A 21,232-nucleotide genomic window follows, 5' to 3' on the forward strand; every position below is an offset into this window, starting at 1 on the left:
TAGTATTTAGAATGGTCATATACACAGCGAGAGGGCTTGCAGAAGTGAGAACAAATGAAAAAGTGGTGGAAAAGTGAGTGGAACAAAAGAGTGTATTTTGAGTCCTGCAGGTTAATTCAAAGCCTTTCAGACACAATTGCCATTTCTAAACATTCATGAGCCGTAAATAAATTGAGAGAGGGAGGGAGGGTGGCAGAGAAGTGAGGGGAATGGATGGAGCAACAGCGCAGTGCTCAGACACAAGAGAGAGAGCTAAAGAGGCAGCTGATGCGTGAGCTCGTCCACACGGCACTGAGCAGGTAGAGCAAGCACAGCGAGAGAGACGGTGAGAGACAGACACAGAGAGAGAGAGGGAGGGAGTACAGGAGGACGTCTGTCTTTTCACCTGAAAATTACTTTGTCTCGCACTTCACTCGCTCTGAGCACTGGAAGGAGCAACACGGAGGAGGGAGCCGAGTTGATCAGGAGGTGCCAACTCTTGCTCTCTGGTCTTTTTTCTTCTTCTTCAGCCCAGGGGTCAGTGGGACTTCTCCACGAAACTCCCCAGTGATCAGATTCCACCGGAAAGACTGAGAGATAGAAAACAACAGGACAAGAGCAAAAAGTGAAAAAAAACTGCAGCAAAAGAAAAGAAGTTTCACTGACAATTCACTTCTAGTAGGTAGGATGTGCATTTTTTTTTATTTCTGAGCACTGTATGAATGATACAACTATACAACCTCAAGTGCTAGTGACTGAATGTACATTCGTCTGTGTTAATATGTCATTATAAAAGATATATTGATTTTTGCACATTGTGATGAGAGCAACCAGTTGTAAGGTAAGTCTTCACATGCTGCATTTATGGGCTGCCATAAAATGTGGCTCCTGCCAGTCTGATTTATTGCAAACATGAATATAACTGATTGACTGTCGGGGGGGAAGCAGCAGTAATGTGCACTGTTTTATTAGTCTGAGCCCCACGTGGTAAAAACTGTGCCAATGTAAAGTTGAACAGAGTGAAGGGAGAAAAGCAGCATTTGTAGATAATACAAGTTACAGCAGAGCATGAGGTGAAAAATCTGACGGAGACAGAAGAAGATTGGACAGTGGAAGGAACAGAGTGGGAACGAAGGCAGGGCAGAAAAGAAACAAGTGTAAAGCAGAGCTGGACTGAAAAAGAGTAAAAGGGGAATGGAAGGAGGAGGGATGGAGGACTGGAGTGGCAGAGGCTCACTGGCAGCCAACTTAGTAACCAAGGCAGCTGACATGAGGGAGAGCCAACAGGGGACAGTGGGATTTCTATTTTTCACCCTCGCCGAGATACGCCGGGGCTCTGCCAAGTCCTCTGTCTCACCCCCAGATAAAGATTTCATTGTGCAGTGCTGTGATTCATTAAGCATCTACATGTACTCTCCCCTGGCCACACTTAACTCTCTTACGCTCCTTTTCTCACTGAACTCCCACTTCGCTGGATGATACTCACTCTGCAGTGTCTGCTCCTCCCCTCCCGCTTTCATTAGAGTCTCAACTGGCTCTATAATCAGCTCAACTCCAATTGCGTCAACAGTTGCATTTTGTAAAGGTCCGCATTGAATTTCAAAACCTTTGTTATTATTCTTAGGGGAAGCTTTTATTCAAGTGTCAGGATGCCACATGGGGTCGCTCTAGATGCAGCTTGGTGGGGGGGGGGGGTTCACAGGATGTTAAATAAATGAAATCTGGGGGATTCTGCTAGAGACATTAAGAAAGAGGATTGTAAAATAACTAATAACAGACATGCATAATAAAATAAAACAAAAATGGCCAATTTATTCTTTTACTATTCAGCACTTCACCTCAAGGAAAAAAAAGATGTTTATTAAACATGTCTATAAACCCTTTTTTGTTTCTTTAATATTAACAGCTCTAAGCGTTTAGCATGTTGCTGCTCATTGCTGCCCTAATCAGCAGGCAGCAGGTTTCAATGAAAATTCACAAAAGCCCACAGTATGCAGTCTGGTCAGCGCCGACGAAAGACAAAGTCAGTGATTAGCTAGTGACTGTTAGAGCATTTAGTCAAACTTATTAAATTGGCCTTACATTGTTCAGGCAGCCACTTACTTCTATTGAATGTGTAGATTTTGCCATATTAACTTAATGGGCAGCTTGTTTCTGCTGCCCCAGAAGCCGAAACAATCAGGCATTGCAGGTTTCAAATGAAAGCCCTAAATCCTGTTTGAGTTTATTCTGAGGTTTAATCTGTGTAAATAAACTAATATCTCAGATTGATTTTATGGATGTGACGTCCTTACACAAGGGACCGATTAAAATCAGGAAAACTATTAAACTGAAAGGAGTGCTTCATTTCAAATCAGCTCACCTGAAGTCTCTACAACTTGTGGCAAAAAGACTAAGAGGAAGACAGGCCCTGCTTGGCATTAAACTAATGTATCATTTCTTTAAGTACCCTGTTTGTGCCTCTTTTGAATAGTTGCAGATATTACACAAATGATATACTGTCATAATGATGGACATATCATCACGGTGCGGGTAAGGATTTTTATTTGGGAAACTTTCTGATTGTAGTTTGGTTTGATGAGATATTGTCAAGTCAATAGCCTCAAGAGCACAATTATACCAAATAATTAAATCAAGCTTTTCTAATCCATTACTTAGATGAGACCGAAGAACCTAAATACCAGAACCACATCCATTTGATCTTGGATCTGTTTAGCAATGTACAAACAACTGTTTGTACATTGTACTCAAGCTTGGTAATACTGTATATTTGGATTTTTTGGGGGCCCGAGTGTTTCACAGGAGCTGTTTTCCAGCATTCTCCCACTGGCAAACAGTCCAACATCTCATTTTAAAGTCAGAAATTCAAATTGGAACTGGAAATCTCCAACTTTGGTGGCATCACATTGTAGTGTCCAAGAAGACAGTGTGTTCGGTAACCACACACACATTTTGGATCCTTTTAGCAAACCCCCCCAGTAACACTATAAACTCTATTAAAAAGGAACAAACCTCAAGGTATACTTCATTTGTTTGAAATGTTTTGTCTTAAAGCATGATCTTAGTTAAATGCATGAATATATTTTTTGACACTATTCCTATAATAATCTTGGTTAAATACATTGTAGGCTTATAAACAAGTACAATACTACAGAGGATAATGACTTTACATAGAAAAAGCTGTATATGTTTTGTTTTTTTTGTGGATTTTCAGTGTTTAAGTCTTGTCATACCTTTCGTCACGTTTATGACCAAATCATCATCCCTTTAGGTAAAAGGCTGATAAAAGGCTCCTTGTTTCCAAGATGTGAGACACTTTGCTTCTGGTGAAATCAATAGCCCAGTAAATTCTTAATTGAATGACTGCAGGGCTGGAGCCTGATGGTGTTTTATGGGCTACCATAAAGGTATCGCCTTTGAGAGCATGCGGAATAACAAGGACCCCGCTGGCATCGATGTGGTCTGGGAAACAATGTTATGTCAATCGGTCATGCCTGGCAGGTGGCAGTGAGAATGTTTGTGCTTGTACACCTGCCATGTTATGCTTCAACTAATGTTGGTGTCACATTGCCTCCAATTAGCTTTTGTTCCTTTGAAACGCTGTTTTTTGCCCATTCGATCATGATGTAGCATGTCTCACCCATGTTATCTGACACCAGGAAGCATTATCATCATCATGCTGATAGAAGATGGAAAATCTCCTTCAGGGTGTCAGGTTGGAAACAATGTCGGGAAATGGACACTAGATGTCAAAAGAGATGTATGTTTTCTATACACGACACACCCTCATAGTATTGTGTAGCAGAGCGAATCCTTTTGTGGTGGCTGTCTCTCTGAGCTGTGGATGGATAGACTGATCTTTGGGCTCTTGTTACCACTTCAACAAAAGGGGAAACACAGGATTGTGCAACTTCATTTTTGACCAGACAACTAAACCAAACACACTCCATCCCAGTTTCCATAACTTGTATGCAACCAAATAATCCAAAATTTACATGCAAGTTTTGCAGCAAATGGACAGATGTGCAGAGTTGCAACTACTCTATAAATTATTTTGGTCATGTGCTCCTCCACGTCCTGGCCTACTTATTGATCTGTTCCAAAGTTTAGTTCGGCTTTAATTAACTAACCAAAAGTCTTTTTTATTCTTCCTCAAATTTTGCACAAATAAAACTAGCAGTTCTGTTTGTTTCATGTTTTAATTTGAGAAACTTTAGAGCCGTCAACATAAAAAAAGTAATTTTGTAATTCCTTCCCCCTGCAATTTGCTGGTGTTTTCCAGTTAAGGATTTTAAGGCATTGCTAAAATTTTAAATAAAAAGAGGAATGAAAACGCTGTGGCAACAACTTCATCTTTGAGGACGGCTTCTATGAAACATGTAAGTCTAGTTCAGCTGGCTTAATCTAAATGGCTAAAAACACGCTGTCCAATCATGCATTTCTGCAACAAGGACAAACAGTTTTAGCAAAAGATGTTTGTTCTTTAAACACATTTGCAGTGTCTTAAAAAGGAAATTACAATCTGCATTTCTTCATATCGAATTTAAAGTGAGGCAGGTGGTGGATAAATGGACAGAGTTAACTTAAGTATATTTTAAATACTATTGAAACTCTCAAAGCAAACATGATTAGAGCTAAAAAAAACTAACTTGCCAATAACAAGAGAAAAGTTCCTTCCTTTGTTATTCAGAATTTGTAACCAAAGTCTACACTTTTGTCTCACTATACACCACAATATTCATCTGTGTACCACTGTTTGTGTGTTAGTACCAACAAATTCCTCAGTGCCCGAGTCTGAACACGCACCAGAAGATACAGGTTTTCATTCCATTTAAGTGCTCCTGCAACTCCCTCTAAACTCAGACATTGAAATATTCCATCCTCTCTTGGATTGAAGAAAGTAATCATGGTTTTCACTTCACTTTTTCCCCAGGACTGACTCTCAGGCAATGGATCTATTCAAAATGAGAGTTGCTTAAAGTAATAGACAGAAACACCCCATCTCTGAAATTAATTTGAATTGATTCTCCGTAGTCCTTTTCCCCTGCCCTGACAAGGTTTTGAGAAGGAAATTTTAAACGTTCAAGGCCACATGTAAGAATCAATTTCTAAATGAAGCTGATCAGACATCTCAGCAGTTTCTCTTATTAGTGCTCACTACAGAGAGCTGAGTATTTCAAACACATACCTTAACTGGTGCATGGCAACATATAGACCCTAATTATTTTAACAACAGATTTAGTAAAACATATGTCTTCATTTATCCATGTTAAAACTTCTGTATGATATCTACAAGTGACAAAACTGTCATTTTTGTTCTGCTTTGTTAGGCTCAACACTTCTCAGAACAACCAATATGCTATAAATCAGGAAAACACAAGTTAATAAACAGTTTAATGCCATCTGGCCTGATGTGAATCCACAGTCTGTCCATACTGCATATAGTGTGGCCGACCAATGAAAAAACAAAAACGTCTGTGCCAGTAAGCAAGTATTTCCGTGAAATTACTTACAATATCATTGTTAGCAGTCTCCTAGAGGAGTCATGTAGTTTAAGACACGTGCGGCTCATTAGTAGCTATAGCAGGCAAACCAGATAAAACTTTCATTGCAGAGTTAGTTGTCAAAATATACTTGTCAGATAATGCTGTCTGCTATAAACATGCTAGAATTTGCATGTCCATGAAACTGACATTTTAGATTAAGCTCAACTCGCTAGTTTTGTCACCAGCCATTACTCTCGTTCAAGTTAGTATGCATGCTAGCCATTAGGCAGAAGTAATTCATTTTAAGTAATTTAATTGATGCCTTTAAAGTAGAGCAGCAATATCAATTGACAGCAAATGTATAACTGATAATGGTTTTAGTATTAATTATATCAAGAAAAACTGTCTGAAATATCAAAATTCTCAAATATCAGGATTTGATGCTTTTTTTTCCCCCCACATGAAACTAATGGGTCTACTGTAGACTGAGTGGTTGAGACTGTCCTAACTGATGTGTCACCAGCCTAATTCATTAATTAGCAAATGTTCTCAATGAATGTTCAAAGATCCTATCTACTCAGTTATCTCAGTCTGAATTCAAGCACCAAAAAAACAAACAAAAAAACACCTAAATCTTTTCATTTGAAATGCAATCAGAATAAAGAACCCATCACCAAGCATACAGGGAAAAACTAAAAGCTAATCCACTTTCAGTTAAGGCCAGAACAATCATCACATGGCACAAGTAACACAGTATGACCTTGGTCCTGGCAGACAGAGATTACATTTTATTGACTCAAAAAGAAAGAGCCCAATACTCACCGATGTACTTCGGAAGTATAAAATAAACGACGGAGAGGAATGAATTATTGCCTCTGCCGTAAATGTGCTCCAGTCAACTTTTTCCTTCTCCTATAGCAATGGAAGGGATGAGCTGCCATAAATCTGACCGATAGATCCATCTAGTTTCAGTACCCTGCAGCTGATGGAATTAGGCTTCAGTCTCTAATTCTCACTCTGTCCACGGCTCTTTGGACAACAAGAGTAAATGCATCCGTAATGCAAATTACGTTTCTTTGTGGATATTTTCACACGTAAAGTAGTGCATGCGTTTGTCAGTTTGCCAATCAGATCCTGTGAAATTTATATGTACTGTACATGTCTACAAAGAAAAATAACAACAAATAAAATACTAGAAGTTACTCATAAAGGGCAGCTCTGCCTCTGTAACGCCTACCATAGTAAGAAACCGCTGGAGGATCTAATCTGACACTGATCAACAGAATCCTATTCAAACTGTGTGAGAACATCAGTTTATCAATTTATTATCAACGAGCAATGGCCAAATCTAAAAGGGATCCATGGACACAGGCCTGAGAATAATTAGACCCTAATCATTTACAATATGGTGGAATAAAATAAAAAATAAAAAACAACCACTGGCAGCAGCTGCAATTGAAAAACCAGTGATTTGCTGTTTGTCACCACTGCACTAGTATCCAACGTAGTGTACCAAATGGAAATACAAGGCCCATTTATTGACCAGACGTAGCACTGATTACTTCCTCTTCAAAATACCCGCTCACACCGCCAAACGCCACTCACCCCCACTAGAACTCATGCTGCACAGTGTAAAACCTTGTTCTTTTTAAAACACACATGTGATATCTCTCTCACAGCTTTTGTCTTTCATGCAATTATGTTACATAAAACCTGTCCCGCACTTTGGAATGACTATAAAAAAAGTGTTCCCACAGTGTTGGAGAGGCTGTACTGGTTTACGGATTAGAAGCATGTCAAACAAGTAGGACACGCAAGACCATAAAGCTATGAAACAAAAGTCATTTTGAAATCAATACAGAAACTTGACAAGGACCTAATGTATAATCTTTAAAAAGGTGCAATATGTGCTGTCCTCGTTATCCCGGTCAAAACTAAGGCAGCAAAATCCTAAATCAGCTGCATCTGATTTTTGAATAAAGAACAGCACTGTATTAGTCCAGCTGGCTCAGTATACAAACATGCATTCGTTTCTCTGTATCACTCAAACGGAAATGGAAAAACAAACCAGGATTTAGTGACAAACCGTGCATATGCCTGAAAATTCAATTCTGAGTCAAAAAGGAAACAGATGGACCAAAACGTAAATGCTCTAACATTTATCCTTGGTGGCCCCACAAAGTATTTTAGATGTTTTGGACAAATTGTCATTCCCAGTTACTACGAACTCTCTGCCAGAAAGTAAAGAGGCCAAATCACTCAAGCAGCTGTGATGCCTCATTTTTGATTAAAACAACACACATATAAAACAGAACCCTAATACATTTTCTGAGATCATTCGGTAACTGAAGCTGGCGGTTGCTACTTTCTGTGTTTATGCATGACTTTAAACCCGCTAAATTACTGTATGTGACTGTGCGGGAAGTTTTTGTCTACAACCAGTGCAGATGCCTGTGTGTTTGTGTTTGCCTCAGAGCAGATTGCTCATGAAATATGACCTCTGGAAAAGTTCCTTGTTCTCATTCTCCTCTTTGAACTTCAATCCATTTTCTTCAGGTATCAAATTCATCCCAACAGGTGTAGTGTGTTAAATGATACGGGCCCATGGCAGCCTGCCATAGATGTAGGGATGAAAGGGGAGAGTGAGATCAGGTGCAATGCACTGGCTGCTTATACACACAAACACACACATACCTGCATGGCTTACACATTCACAGTGGCCCCTACTGCAGTTATCACCTGCATCATCTGCAGCTGCAACTGAGAGCGTTGCTCCATGTCATCTGATGGAAGATGGGCAAAATTAGTTTTTTCTGGTAGAGATGTGAATCGAGTTTTTAAAACATTGAAATCGGGATTCAATACATTGCGAGATACAGTTTGTGCTCTGATTAGCTGAAAGGCATTTATCTGAGCTTCCCTCAAACATCATTTTTCTACCGTATCCTGTAGCATTCGATCGATACAGCAAGAACCATGTAGGCAAAGAAGACAAAGTCAGGAAAGTCTCACATCTGTTTCTTTCCTGCTGTTTGCTGAGACAAGCAAGAATTGTGAGTTGGTTGAAGTGTAAAAATACATCTTTGGCTCCTTTTTTTTTTCCCCCTACTGAACTGGAAGTGAGATACTTCAGAGTCTCACACTTACATTGACAAATTCTACTATGCTATGATGAAAAAATACCCGACCATAAAGTTGACCTTTAAAGCACTTTTAGATAAAGAATGAAAAGTATTTCTAACTTAATCTTTAAAAGTAATAGCTTTTGGCACTTTAAAACATATAATGTCTCTAGTCACATACCACAGGAAGGTTTTGGACACAGCCTCAGTGCTTGCTCAATATTAGTAACTGATGTGGGAGAGGTAGCACAGAATCTCTTCTCCTACTCACTGATTGCATTCGAAAGTTACCAACTGAGATTTGCACGTCGCATCCATTGGCTTCTTCCGCTTTTTATTTAAGAGTGGAAGTGGAAGAATGATAAATTTCATGAAGGTTCAACCTTGGAATAATCATGACCTGGATGACTGATGATCTTCACAGACACAAAACAAATTGCAAATATAATTCCCTAGTTTTTAACCTTGTTCACGCTGAAGTCTTTCCATCAATGTGCAGAACTTAAGTGTTATGGATCGTGATAATGTGCTAATAAAACTGTCACTCTAACTCTTACTGAACACCAACTCAGGGTCTCATTCAAACAAGGGGCATTTAATGTGCCCTAACAAAGTTTGTCAGAAGTTTCTTTTTTTTTTGTTTTTTGTATTAACGTACATTATCACCTTGAGTGACAGATTCCTAGCCAGATTAAAACAAATGGGAAGGAAGAGGAATATCCACCTATATTACGTCTCTGAAATAAGTGATAGTGTACTACTATAACCAGACTGAACCAGGTGATATTTCCTATACAGGCCCATTTTTTTCTGTGAAATGATACATGTTGCTTCACTTCAGTGAAAGAGCTCAACCCAGAAGCTGTTTGCTCACACTATTGCAAAGCCTCATGAAGAGCTCATGAAGGCAGTTTGATGAGCCAACATCACTGATGCCTTGTTACTAGGAAGGTGGGGGTGGAGAGGTCTACGATTACCACCAACCCCCTCCCACACACGCAAGCCGTTTGATCTCGATGTACCCCAGTTCAAAAGAGACCAACCCCTCAACCGCGGTCACAACCATCTTCTCAAAACACACTTCATCACCCATCCTCCCTCTTCTCTCTCTTTCCGATTTCATGATTTTTCCTTTTGAAATCACATAACCTGTGTCCTCTTTTTAAGATGAGGAGTGAACTGTAGCAGATGAGACAGAATGGGAAATATAGAGGAGGAGTAGAGAGAGGAAGTAACCACAGGAAGAGTTCAGTATCAGCTGTCTACAGGAATTCCCAGTCAGGTGGGAAGATCAGTTTCTCTTCCTAGTGTATTCAGGAGACATGTCTCCAGAGGATCTGTGTGTCTCATGTGGTTGCAACAAAATACAAATCATTGAAAATTCTGAAGAGCCACAAGTGGAAGATAAAAATGACCTGTATTAGCTCTACAGTGCATGTTTTTACAGTTGCTTAGTTTCCATAAAATTGTGTGTTCGTAGTGTAGTAACTAGCATTGTGTCTGCAGTTGTGCTTGAGAGCTAGTGGACATACCGGAGCCATTTTCACTCAACTGCTGTGCACACAGAGCCCTGAGAGTATGCTCTGCTTCTATAATACAGAGGTTTGGGTTGTCAAACTAAAACCATGAGATAAAAGGAACTGAAATACATTGTAAAACTGAATGAAAGTGCCTAGTTCAATGATAATAACTTGGTGTGTTTGTCAATACACGATAAGTTTAAAATGAGTTTATTACAGTTACGTTAACATAACTGTAAAACCTGTGCTTCTAAAAATTATACACTGATTTTTTTGATCACTACAGCTTAAGCTGTAGCAAAATCTTAAAATGAAAAATCTTTACTTCACTTTTAACCTAACCAACGTGATTCTACACCAGTGCTGGTTTACATGTAATACACAGTTTCCGAATGAAACTCTGGAAGGTAATAGATCAATGTCAGTTAGGGAAAAAGGAACAATGGTTTAGCTTCCCTTCTTAACTTCGATGTGAGCTCTCGTGGCCATATGTTTGAGTAAGTGCCTGTCTTGTACAACAACCTACCGCTGCTTGTCAAGTGGGCCCTGGGATCCATGTTTGCAGTCACTTCAATTCTTAAGTCCTACCTTTAAATATTTGAAGAGGCAGACATGAATTAAGAACAAGAAGAAGAGAGGCTGCACGGTGCACATGCAAGAATAGGAATCCATTCATAATGAATGCGCCTCTGTTCCCTCTCCATTTATTTCAAGGCGAATGGGCATCGTGTGCAAGAGCGAAATAAACTTGTTTTACACACAATAACATGTGATGTGAATGCCAATTGTTTCTCTTGAATTAGAAATAAGTCTCCTGATTGTTTAAAGAAAATTTCCTATTGTCAGACTGTCAATTTGAGAACTTGAAAACACAGGCATGTATGGTCCTTCATGTTGGAGATGTACTCACCCTTAACTGTTCCTGCCTTGTGTATGTCAACTTTAGTCATTTCCAACATTTCCCATAATATGTTTTTGAAGAGCCACACAGCATGCTTTGCACAGCCGAGGGACACATGTGATCCATGAAAAAATGGGAGTCGTGTAGTGCGACTATGTCCTGTAGCTTTATAGCATCATGGTCTACTGAACCCACTGTTTGAAAAATTGGCCTCTGTCTTCCAATTGATTTTACTCTGTTTGATGCTTCACATGTCTAAAAATGTTGTCCTGCTCTCAGACACCACAGTGGCTGTATTTTTTATGGACCACATCATTAACACAGTCATCTACGCTACATGATTTAAAAAACAAAACAAAAAAAAAAAAAAAAAAAAAAAAGCACAAAAGCAAACAATAACGTGTTCAGTAGAGAGGTTCAAGCATGTCTGGTTGGATTGTTTTTCTGTCGATGACAACATATTATTTTAAAGATTAGATATGATCAGCAAAATGGCTGCAGGCATCAAGCTTTTATTATTTAAGATTCTGAACTATACTTAAACCCAACACTGAATCCCTTCCTGCTCATTCTCAAGTGGGCAAGCCGACCAAAAACTGCAAAAATAATAATAATTTCCCCTTTTCCTCATGACTTTGTTTTGCAATGGGATTTGAAAGTATGCAATCAGGAGAACCATTTGAAAATGCAGTTCAAACCTTCAGAGTCATGTTTTATTTGCTTAGTGGACTGTTTCGTTTCAACATTGACAGCTTTACACATTTGGCGTTGCTGCCTAGATTTGTTTTTATGGCTGAATGTTTATTAGAACAACTGATGTAAATTACTTCTCTTGAGGAAAACGCTACAGCACCGTTTATTCCCTGCTCCAAACACAATTTCTTTCCCTGTTTACTAAAATTTTCAAATTATAAGCTGCAATTTAACCATGTTGCAGTCAGTTATCTATGATTAGTATTAAAGCAAGAGAAAGAGTGTGTGTGTGATGCTGTTTGTAGATCTACATGAATGTGCTAAGCTTAAATGACAAAGAATATGTGACATTGATATAGTGTGAATAAGAAAGAGAAAACGAGACAGAGACAGATACATGCAAACAAAGCAGGCACAGAAAAAGTGAATTGGAAGCCTGCTGAGTGTTGGACTGTGGATCTGTCTCCTCAGCTCCTGGCTAAGGCCATCATCTGTTCAATAGTTGAATTAACATCTGGTGAAACCAGCATAAATACAGCTCTGTGAGCTGCGGATGGAGAGGCAGTGAGAGAAGCTTACATTTGACTGGGTGTCACAGCGGTGAAAACACTGGAGCCAGTAATTCGGCATTTTCAGAACATCAGTGTATTCTGTTGGAAGTAATGCATCATAAAGCAGGTAACCTTGCTTTTACCCCATTACGGTACCTTTGTGTTGGCTATTAAAGATCTAATTATAGTCATCACAGGGCATTTTTGATCTTGTTAACAGGCCATGTCTCACATTACACGTACAGTATTAGAAATGACACAGAAATAGCATACCTATTTAAGTCTCTGTGATGCTCCTGCATTATAACAAGAGCAGAGAGGTACAGGATGCATGCGAGAGAGATGAGAGGCTCTGATAGGAGAAAGATACTGTATTAGCCATGATACCGGTAGAGGTAGAAACTTCTAATAGGCCGCAGACCAGATATCAGATATAGCTTTGCCTATTGGTATATGGCTTAAGGTTAAGGGGTGAAAATAAAGTCTTTTTACGGAATTGGTTTAAGACTTTTTTCATTCAATTAGTAACCATAAACGTTAGCGTTGGTTTAACATGGTGTTTTAATTGATATAAGAGGGGTTGTTAAAAGTGGGCAAAGTGAAGTTGCTGTTGTGCTCGGTGCACTGGTCATTGCACACATCACCTGCGACGTCAACACAAAGCCAGAACTCGTGCATGAGGTTCTCTTAACTCACTCCATTCTTGTCCTAAATAGGTGGTGCTGCTGAGAAAATTACACTGCACCTTTGTATGTTATGGGTCATAGCCAACACGGTGCTGCAAGCAGTTTGCTGCATCTACAATTATATAAATACTGCCTTCTATATTATTATCATCATCTGTGCAAGGGTCCCTGTCCCTTGAATTGCTGAGTACTCGTATGCCTGTAGTGACAAACCTGCTCACACGCTCTTGGTCCAGCTCTTTAACGTCCTACTGTTCCACCAAGTTACACAAATTAGAAGCTCGACCAAGCCAAACAACAGCAATGTGCACTGCCCACCAGCAGTTGTGAGGCCAATTTTGGCAAGCACACTAGCTGACAAGGTGAGAATGGGAAGAAAGTTAAATCTCTCCTGCAACTAAGACAATTAAACTGATTGGCTATGTGCAAATTCACTACATCTCAATTCCCACAAAAAAGTTCAAGCTGCCTACATTTTAAGTCATTAGGATTCTCAAAGGCCCCTATACTTAAATGGAGGGAGGAGATGACCTTTTTCAGGTGTTGATTGTTGCATTTGTGCCACTATTATTAATGAGAGGTCTGCTGATAATTCACACTTTTGATTGCTGGGCACCAACACCCTTGTTAGAAATAACTACTTCTAGGCAATTATAGTCAACATAGCTGAAAAGGCAATAAAGTGCTATCTACAAAAACTAAACGTTTGTCAACTGCAATTTTAAGGACACCACAGTTGCAGCAATAAAATGGCTGATACAACAAGTGACAGAGAATCACAACAGCTATAGCAGCGTGCAACTAAAGATGGCGGAGAGAGTTAAAAACAGTGTGCAGTGTGTAGACACAGTGTATCAGTCAGCCTTCATGGCCCATCTTCAATGCATCAAGCTGTCGTTCTATTTCTGGGCAGTGGGAGAAAGACGTCCTGTATCAGTGCCTGTTCAGGCTCACTTTATGGGAGACCTCCTCCTCTTGCAGTTCAAGTCAATTGTCAACATGATTTATGGAGATGTGAACTATCTCTAGACTGGCTCTTCAATCTTCCCTGGACAAATTGGTACCATCGGCCCATGTAACAGCCATTTGTTTTCTTCACTGGCCAATTTTCATCCAAGCTGACAAATTAAGTCTGCCATGTTTTTGAGGAAGCTATTTTCCCCTCCCTTCTTTTTTTTCCATATATGACCTCCTCAGCAATTACTGGAGATATGGTTTTGACACCAAGAATGAACTTCACACAACAGTTTGGCACATCTTTTTTCCCCGTCTCCAAGGCACTGATATAAGTAATATCCAGAATTTAAATGGAGGTATAGAGTTGAGTTAACATTTAATGGTTGGGAACTTGAATTGGATTAGACGCTCAGAGTCCTGCATCTCTCAAAGACACGCACCACTTATTGTCTCAATAACCTCATATAGCTCACCAACACAAATACAACTTGATTAATGTGACTGGCTTTTATAAACAGCGTAAAAGGCTCTAAACATTACCAAGGCAATTATAATATCCCTGAAAACTCTTCTAAAACCAATGGAAAGCTCATGCAATCAACATAAGTGGTGGTAACTTTTTGAAGTTTTGCTATTTAAGTTTATAATTGACTTGTTTCCACTACAACTCCAAGGAAAGTAAGTATTCAGCCGTATCTTTATCCAGAGAATTGTTGTCATACTCTGTCCTGGAATTAACTGCCGGCAGCAGGCGGCTGAAAAGCTGAGGAAAACTAAACAAAGGCTAATAGTCTAAAACAAACTACTATGCCAATACACCTAAAAAGGTCATTATATTGTCGCCAAGGTTTTTATGCAGAACCGTGTCATCAACTTGTTGTCTGGCGTCCTTATAACTGTTTAGATACGTGAGGTGGGAATCCAGGGGGAAATGTTGCTGTGGAGGCCTTCTCTACAGGCAGCATTTTCTCTGGACATCGTCATCGGCTGGAAGTGGAGTCCTTGTGATGCGTTGGGCAGTTTTCATCACCTGTTGCAGTGCCGTGCACTCAACAAAAGTGCAGTTCCCGTACCAGACTGTGATTCTGCTGGTGAGGATGCTCTCTATCGCACAGCTGTAGTGGTTCACCAGGATGGCTGAGGACAGGTGGTTCTTCTTCAGTGTCCTTAAGAAGAAGAGTCCAGGCTGGAGGTGTTGGTCATATAGGACAGGTCCTCTGAGATATGTGTCCCCAGGAACTTGAAGCTGGTGAAATGTTCAACAGCCCATTGATGCAGATGGGGTGCCTCCATTCTAACTTCTAAAGTGCACAATGAGCTCCTTAGTCTTGGTGGAGTTAAGCAGCAGGTTATTGTCCACAGACCATGCAGCCAGGTGTTGTACCTCCTCTCTGCATTTATTTTTTTATTTTTTTTTTATTTGTTCATTTACAATAACGATCTGGCTAAGAGGCAGCATAAAAGACAGACGCAAAACAGTCATTAAAAAAAGATTTCAAACACATTCAAACATTTATAATGATAGTGCAGTATATGCAATGGCATATACTCTGATGAGGCTGATCACTGTAGTCTCATCTGCAAACTTGATGATGGAGTTGGAGCCATGCACAGGTCTGCAGTCATAAATGAAGAAGGAGTAGAGGAACGGGCAGCCCTGTCGTATGGGGATGATGATGGTGGTGGAGCAGGTGTGGCCTGAACTGACATGCTGAGGTCTGCTAGTCAGAAAGTGCAGGATCCAGTAACAGAAGGAGGTGCTGAGGTGTTGAATAGCTGGGCTTGTAGTTGCTGATGGCCTGGATGCCCTGCCATATGAGTGTATGAGTCAGCTGGAGTTAGAGAAGTGTTCCTCTACATTCAGCTTGCGAAATATACTCCAAGCTGTCTGTTGAAACCTGTCCTGAAGTATAAAGTTTGTCCCCGCTGGCTTCACTTTAATGGACTTTATTAATGGCTTCAGATCATGACATTGCATTCCATACATCTCTTACTGTGGGTGATGTGGAGCAGTATTTCATCCATCTTATTCACCAATGACCGCACATTAACGAGGAAAATCATGGGTAAAGAAAGCCGGTGCTGTGTTGGCTTTTAACCCGCTGTTCTTCCCCCGTCTTTCTTTACAATCTCAATGTCGCTTGTGTTCACTTTCGGCCAGCCAGAGTGCGTAGCCTCCGGTGTTCTGGAGAGCTTTTTTTATATATATATATATATATATATATATATATATATATATATATATATATATATATATATATATATATATATATAAAAAAAATGGTGATAAAACTGTTAGAGAAGCTTAGACCAACATCCAAAAGTTCCTGCCGATGTAAAAGCAAAGCTGTTCTGAGTGAACAGACCTGAAACAAAATTGCAGCTAAATTACAAAAACTGAAGAGAAGCCAGGACTCGCCATGTGCTCCCACCGCCATCTTGATAAATTTTCTAGCCGTATTCATGTTTACGGTTATCAAATGTAAAAAAAATAAGAAAACAAAATAAAGAGACTGCCCAAATGCTCATTTTCAGACCGCTGTAAAACCAACACTGCGAACACAGTTACAGAGGAAGCATAACATTAACTGTTAACAGTATTGTTTCCTTAAAATCCTGCCAATCTCAAGAAAATATATTCAAACTGAAACAAAATGCTAATAGTTCAAATTCCTAATATTTTTTTATGTTTTCGCTGACCAGTAAGCCTAAACTGAAGCTTAGTCGTGGCGAGTGAAGATTCAGGAAGGGATTAAAAAAAGCTATGGGGCAATGAAAGAAAGGGATTCAGATGAAACACAGCAGCAAGGTGATTCATGTGAGCTGTGGATTTCAGGAGACAGGAAGCAAAGCTTAGGGCTTTTAAGACCCATCCTCGCCCCTCCTCTTTCCTGCCACTTCCACACAACACAAAACAACACAAACACATGTACATCTGTGCACGATCACACTGAGTATCACCAACTATAGTGCCAGCTGAGAGAGATAGATGGGGTGGCAGTGGTTTCTGATTTAGTCGGCACAATGTGGCCAAGTGATTTTCTCTGTGGGGCATGTCTTGCCTGTCTTAAAACTGCAAAGGTAGGACTCGTCTCCCCCCACCCCCACCCCAATACCATACCCTCACAGCCCCTACCGTCTTTGCTGCTCAGCAGATTGCCTCACTTTTCCCCGTGTGATTGGGGTGATAACCACTAATGGATTTGGAGCCCTGGGCACATTAGGAGGAGATATGTTGGTAAATCTTGTTTTAACTCTGTAATAAGAAGGAAATGTGGGATGTTAAGCCTCTGCTATGTGGTCTTTATCTGAAGAGCAGGCTTATGAAAAAGGCTTTCAACTCCCATGTTGGCAGGTGAGCATATTACACGTTATATTTTCCCTGTCATTCATATTACTCCTGTCCCCCTTCATGATTCTCCACAGATGTGCAAAATAAACAACTGAGCAAAGGACAAAGAAAAAATACATAATATTAAGTGACTAAACTCATGGTGCACACTGTTTGTGTACAGGCTTTTTTATTTTCCATCTTGCCTGGGGGTGTGGAAACTGGATTGTCATGTTAAAAAAAAAAAAGTGCACTCAAAGCAACACTTTAAAGAAGGGACATGTCACAAGGAGCATGTGAGAAGCCCCCTCACCTGGAGGCAACAAGAAAACCTGTCTGCAACAGAAGGGAGGAGGAAGTAAACAACAGGCAGCAACAACAATACTTGACATTTGTGTACAAGCACTCATCGGAACTGCTGCTGAATACATCATCTGAGCAGCGAAATGATAAATATCCTGTCGGGCCTCCAGAGAGAGGAGTTATTGGGTTTGGAGCGAGGAGCCTGAGACTTACAGGGAGTCCAATTTACAACCCAAGAGAGCCAAAACAAAGTCATGCAAACTAAATAAAGTAGGTTCTTTGTCAATGCCTCTCATTTTCTAAGGCTTGTAAAACAAGGTAGCTTTGGAAATTCACCAATGTGGCCTAACAACATTCTTTATCTAACATTAACCCGCGATGCTGCTCAACTCGAACCAAGCAGAGATAACACCGTTATATGAAACCGGTTTGTTCCAGATAAAACAAAGTTGTTACCTGAAAAGAAAGTGTTTTAGAAAGTGAAAAGATTCAATGGATTAAAAAGGAAAGTCTCATTTACCACAACTCTTGTTGTAATCTCATTACATAAACTTACTTTGAAGAACCATGTTGCCTATTTGGTCGCTTATTGGTATATATCATTTTGGGGACATCTGTCAGAGCAGAGAAACAACAGCATTAGTGTACATACTTAAAATACTGGAGGAAACCATGAGACAGCATTGGGCTTTGTTTATTGCCTTGAAAATAAAATCTCTGCGACATCTGGTGCAGCATTTTGTACCATCCTCTATTGTTGAACACTTGAGAAAACAAGTAGGCTGCTGGGGAGTCACATATCCCAGCACCTGGCAAACTACATGTAGCTTCTCTTTTACTTAAGGGTCACTTTATGAAATAAGACAGAAACAATTGTATCACTATAAAAATTCAGAAATGTTTGACACAAATCCATTTTTCTCGTTAAAAATCATCACCATCTCACTGTGGCACCACGGTTGTATCAACTGATTCTCTTCAAACCAATAACAAATAATTTCTCACCATAGTGGTAATATTTTGTTTGTTTTAAGAAAGGCTTTAAGACCTCTATTTTTTCCAGGTGTCGTTCTGTTAATCTCCTGGTATCCTATTTGTATGCCCTCTTTGCACCTCTCTCTATTATGTCTGTCTAACAGACAGCCTCCGAGGGCTTTCACGCCTCAGTAGGCGTACATGCACCTAGACAGAGCGTCTTAAATGGGAAGATAGGTCACACCAACAAAAGCAGAAGTGTAGTAAACACATGACTTGGAACCGGACACACTGGCAGTGTGGCCAATTATTTTACTGTGTTCAATGTCTCCTTCTTTTCTTTTTCACATGTACAAATACACAGACGAGTTGTGCGGCAAAGTACTCATCTCTTGTTAAAAGGTTTTAAAGACAAGTTGAAAGCTGTAAATGTTTGTTAGCAAGATAGATGGGTGTGGGTGGACATCTTATTGTGACTTCTTGTCAGTTTCATCCATTTTGACAAGTTTCCTGGCTATACTGTCAATGCTTTGGCATCCGAGTAGAAAAGCAACCCGTGCTGGCCAGTAAGAGCGTGTGAAAATCAATGATGTTGCGATAAGCTCGCTATCAATCCTGACATCTGCTCTACCTCCTCTTCATCTTTTTCCTCTGCTGAGCACAACAACAAGATAAACAAGTGTCAGAAACATTGTGCTTTGTGTGCGTGCATGCACTTGTTGGATCAAAGTGCCTTATGGGGGGGCGAGGAAGATAGTTCAAGTACAAAGAAAAGCTAAATAGTAGAGGAGTTTGATGGTGAGGTTGCAGGGTGGAGAACACTCATTCTACATTATGCTAATTTTACTCAAATCCTGAGCCTTATACCAGCATCAGTGGTGAGAAGTGCTTGAGTTTTGGGATGCACAGAATCTAAGCTGCAAAGTTTACAGATCTCAGATTGAGATCTGAGTGGGTATAAGGGAATGTTTACTTTTGTATGGTTTTATTCTATTTTTGTTTGTATATTTTCTCACTAAACTGTGAAATAATGTTATTTTAATGTATTCCTGATTTATTATTATCTTTGTTTTAGAGACTTATTATTGGTATTTCTGTCTCAAGATTTATTTATTGCTCAGCAGCAACAATTTCACATGTGCTGAGAATGGAATGAGACCCACATTCTCCCACCTCACATTTCCATCCCGCCTTTCTTCTATGATCAGAAGCTAACATGAGACATGAAGAAAAGCAGGAGATGGAAGATTTGAGTAGGCCTCAAATTACTATAGTTTAGAACCAGACCCTCTCAGGGAAAGAAAATACCTGCTGTAAAGAGGTCCAGGTCAACATTAGAGTGGATCCTAGAGCCAAAGCTGCATATGGGCCCTATTACCAGCAGCAGATGGCATGTAGAATTACAAATAAAGAGAGATGAGGAGCATTTGATGCGGGCTGGATGATAGACTCTAGGGTCAGGGGTAAGATTTGGAACCAGAGAGCAAAGCAGAGTACTCATGTGTAATTTAGAGCCAAGTGAAACACCAAGTTAAGTTTCTAGATGTGAGATGGTGGCCTTTCCTTCTTAGGATGGAGACTGTGGTTATTATATGGATGAGTGGAGAAATGATGGACAGAGAGCTAAATGAGTAGCGACGATGTAATCATGATTGGCCAGCCGTGGAGTATCTGAAGAGGCAGATGACAATACAGTTTTTTTTTTTTTGTTTTTTAGGTTTCTAGTTACTGATTGTTGGCTTAACAACCTTCTCTCTTGGACAGACCTGCTCATTTTTTTTGTCAATGAACTAAACTTATTTATTAGGGATACTTCCAGCCAGTTTAATTCATCAGTTTTACAATAAATCCTCACTTTATAATATTACAAATTTGGTTTGAAACTACTATTTTTAATATTCATCAAATGTTTATTACGTTAAGGATATTTGTCTCTCACTTGGTATTATTGTATTTGAAGTGACACACAAAATGAGAGATAAAGAGAAAAGGGTTTGTGTTTATATTCAATCTGAACTTAAAACTGTATTTCAGAAATTCAGCTTAGGTTTCAGAGAACAAGCAATGGAGCAAGGATGGAGTTAGCGATTTAAGAGCTGCAGGCAAATGGAGTCAAAGTGTTTTAATCCAAGCTCAGATGGTCAGATAGAATTAAAGAAACACACCTATTTGAAGACTTTCTAACTTTGTTTTTAAAGTTGCAGCTACAATGAATTAACCCAATACTTCCTCTTCTACTGCTGTTGCAGTTTGCTACTCAAGAGTGTTCTCTTAAATAAATTACACAACAGAAAATGAAGCAGTCAATTTCCTATTTTCAATTTCTTTTTTCTGAAGTACTAATAACAGTTCTACAAGTACCAGATTTATGTGCAGTTAAAGTAGTTGCACTGATAAAATCTTAATACCAACACCTAGCACTGCCATTGATTAAATATAACTTGAAATGACTGAATTTCAGAACTAGACAACATAATGTTGAGTGATCCTCAACTTTTTAAAAAGTGTGACCGCTTGCAATTTAAATGTTTTTGGGACTTTTTGGTTATTATTTCTGACTGCAGAACAGCTTTTTGTCCAACAGCCATTGATGGACAGATAGTTGCAATGAATTATATGAAGACAATTCACAGGTTTTTGCTTCCAACAAACATAAAGCGACATTTACCATTCTTTTAACATTTCTGGTTACCAAACAAATGAAAATCATCTGGATACACAGTATATA

The 21,232-nt window shown here is 39.5% G+C and overlaps 1 protein-coding gene across 2 annotated transcripts in view; it reads left to right on the forward strand.

The window, feature by feature from the left end:
* Positions 1–247: 247 nt before the first annotated feature.
* Positions 248–21,232, forward strand: part of LOC137104922 (cadherin-20-like) — a 72,101-nt gene continuing 51,116 nt past the window's right edge. The window contains exon 1 of one of the 2 annotated variants that reach the window (XM_067486801.1): positions 248–661. The gene's annotated coding sequence lies outside the window, so the exon portion shown is untranslated. The remainder of the gene's footprint in view (positions 662–21,232) is intronic. The other variant, XM_067486803.1, reaches the window with a different exon arrangement.

This window comes from Channa argus, chromosome 19 (assembly GCF_033026475.1).
Source record: "Channa argus isolate prfri chromosome 19, Channa argus male v1.0, whole genome shotgun sequence".
Lineage (NCBI taxonomy): Eukaryota > Metazoa > Chordata > Actinopteri > Anabantiformes > Channidae > Channa > Channa argus.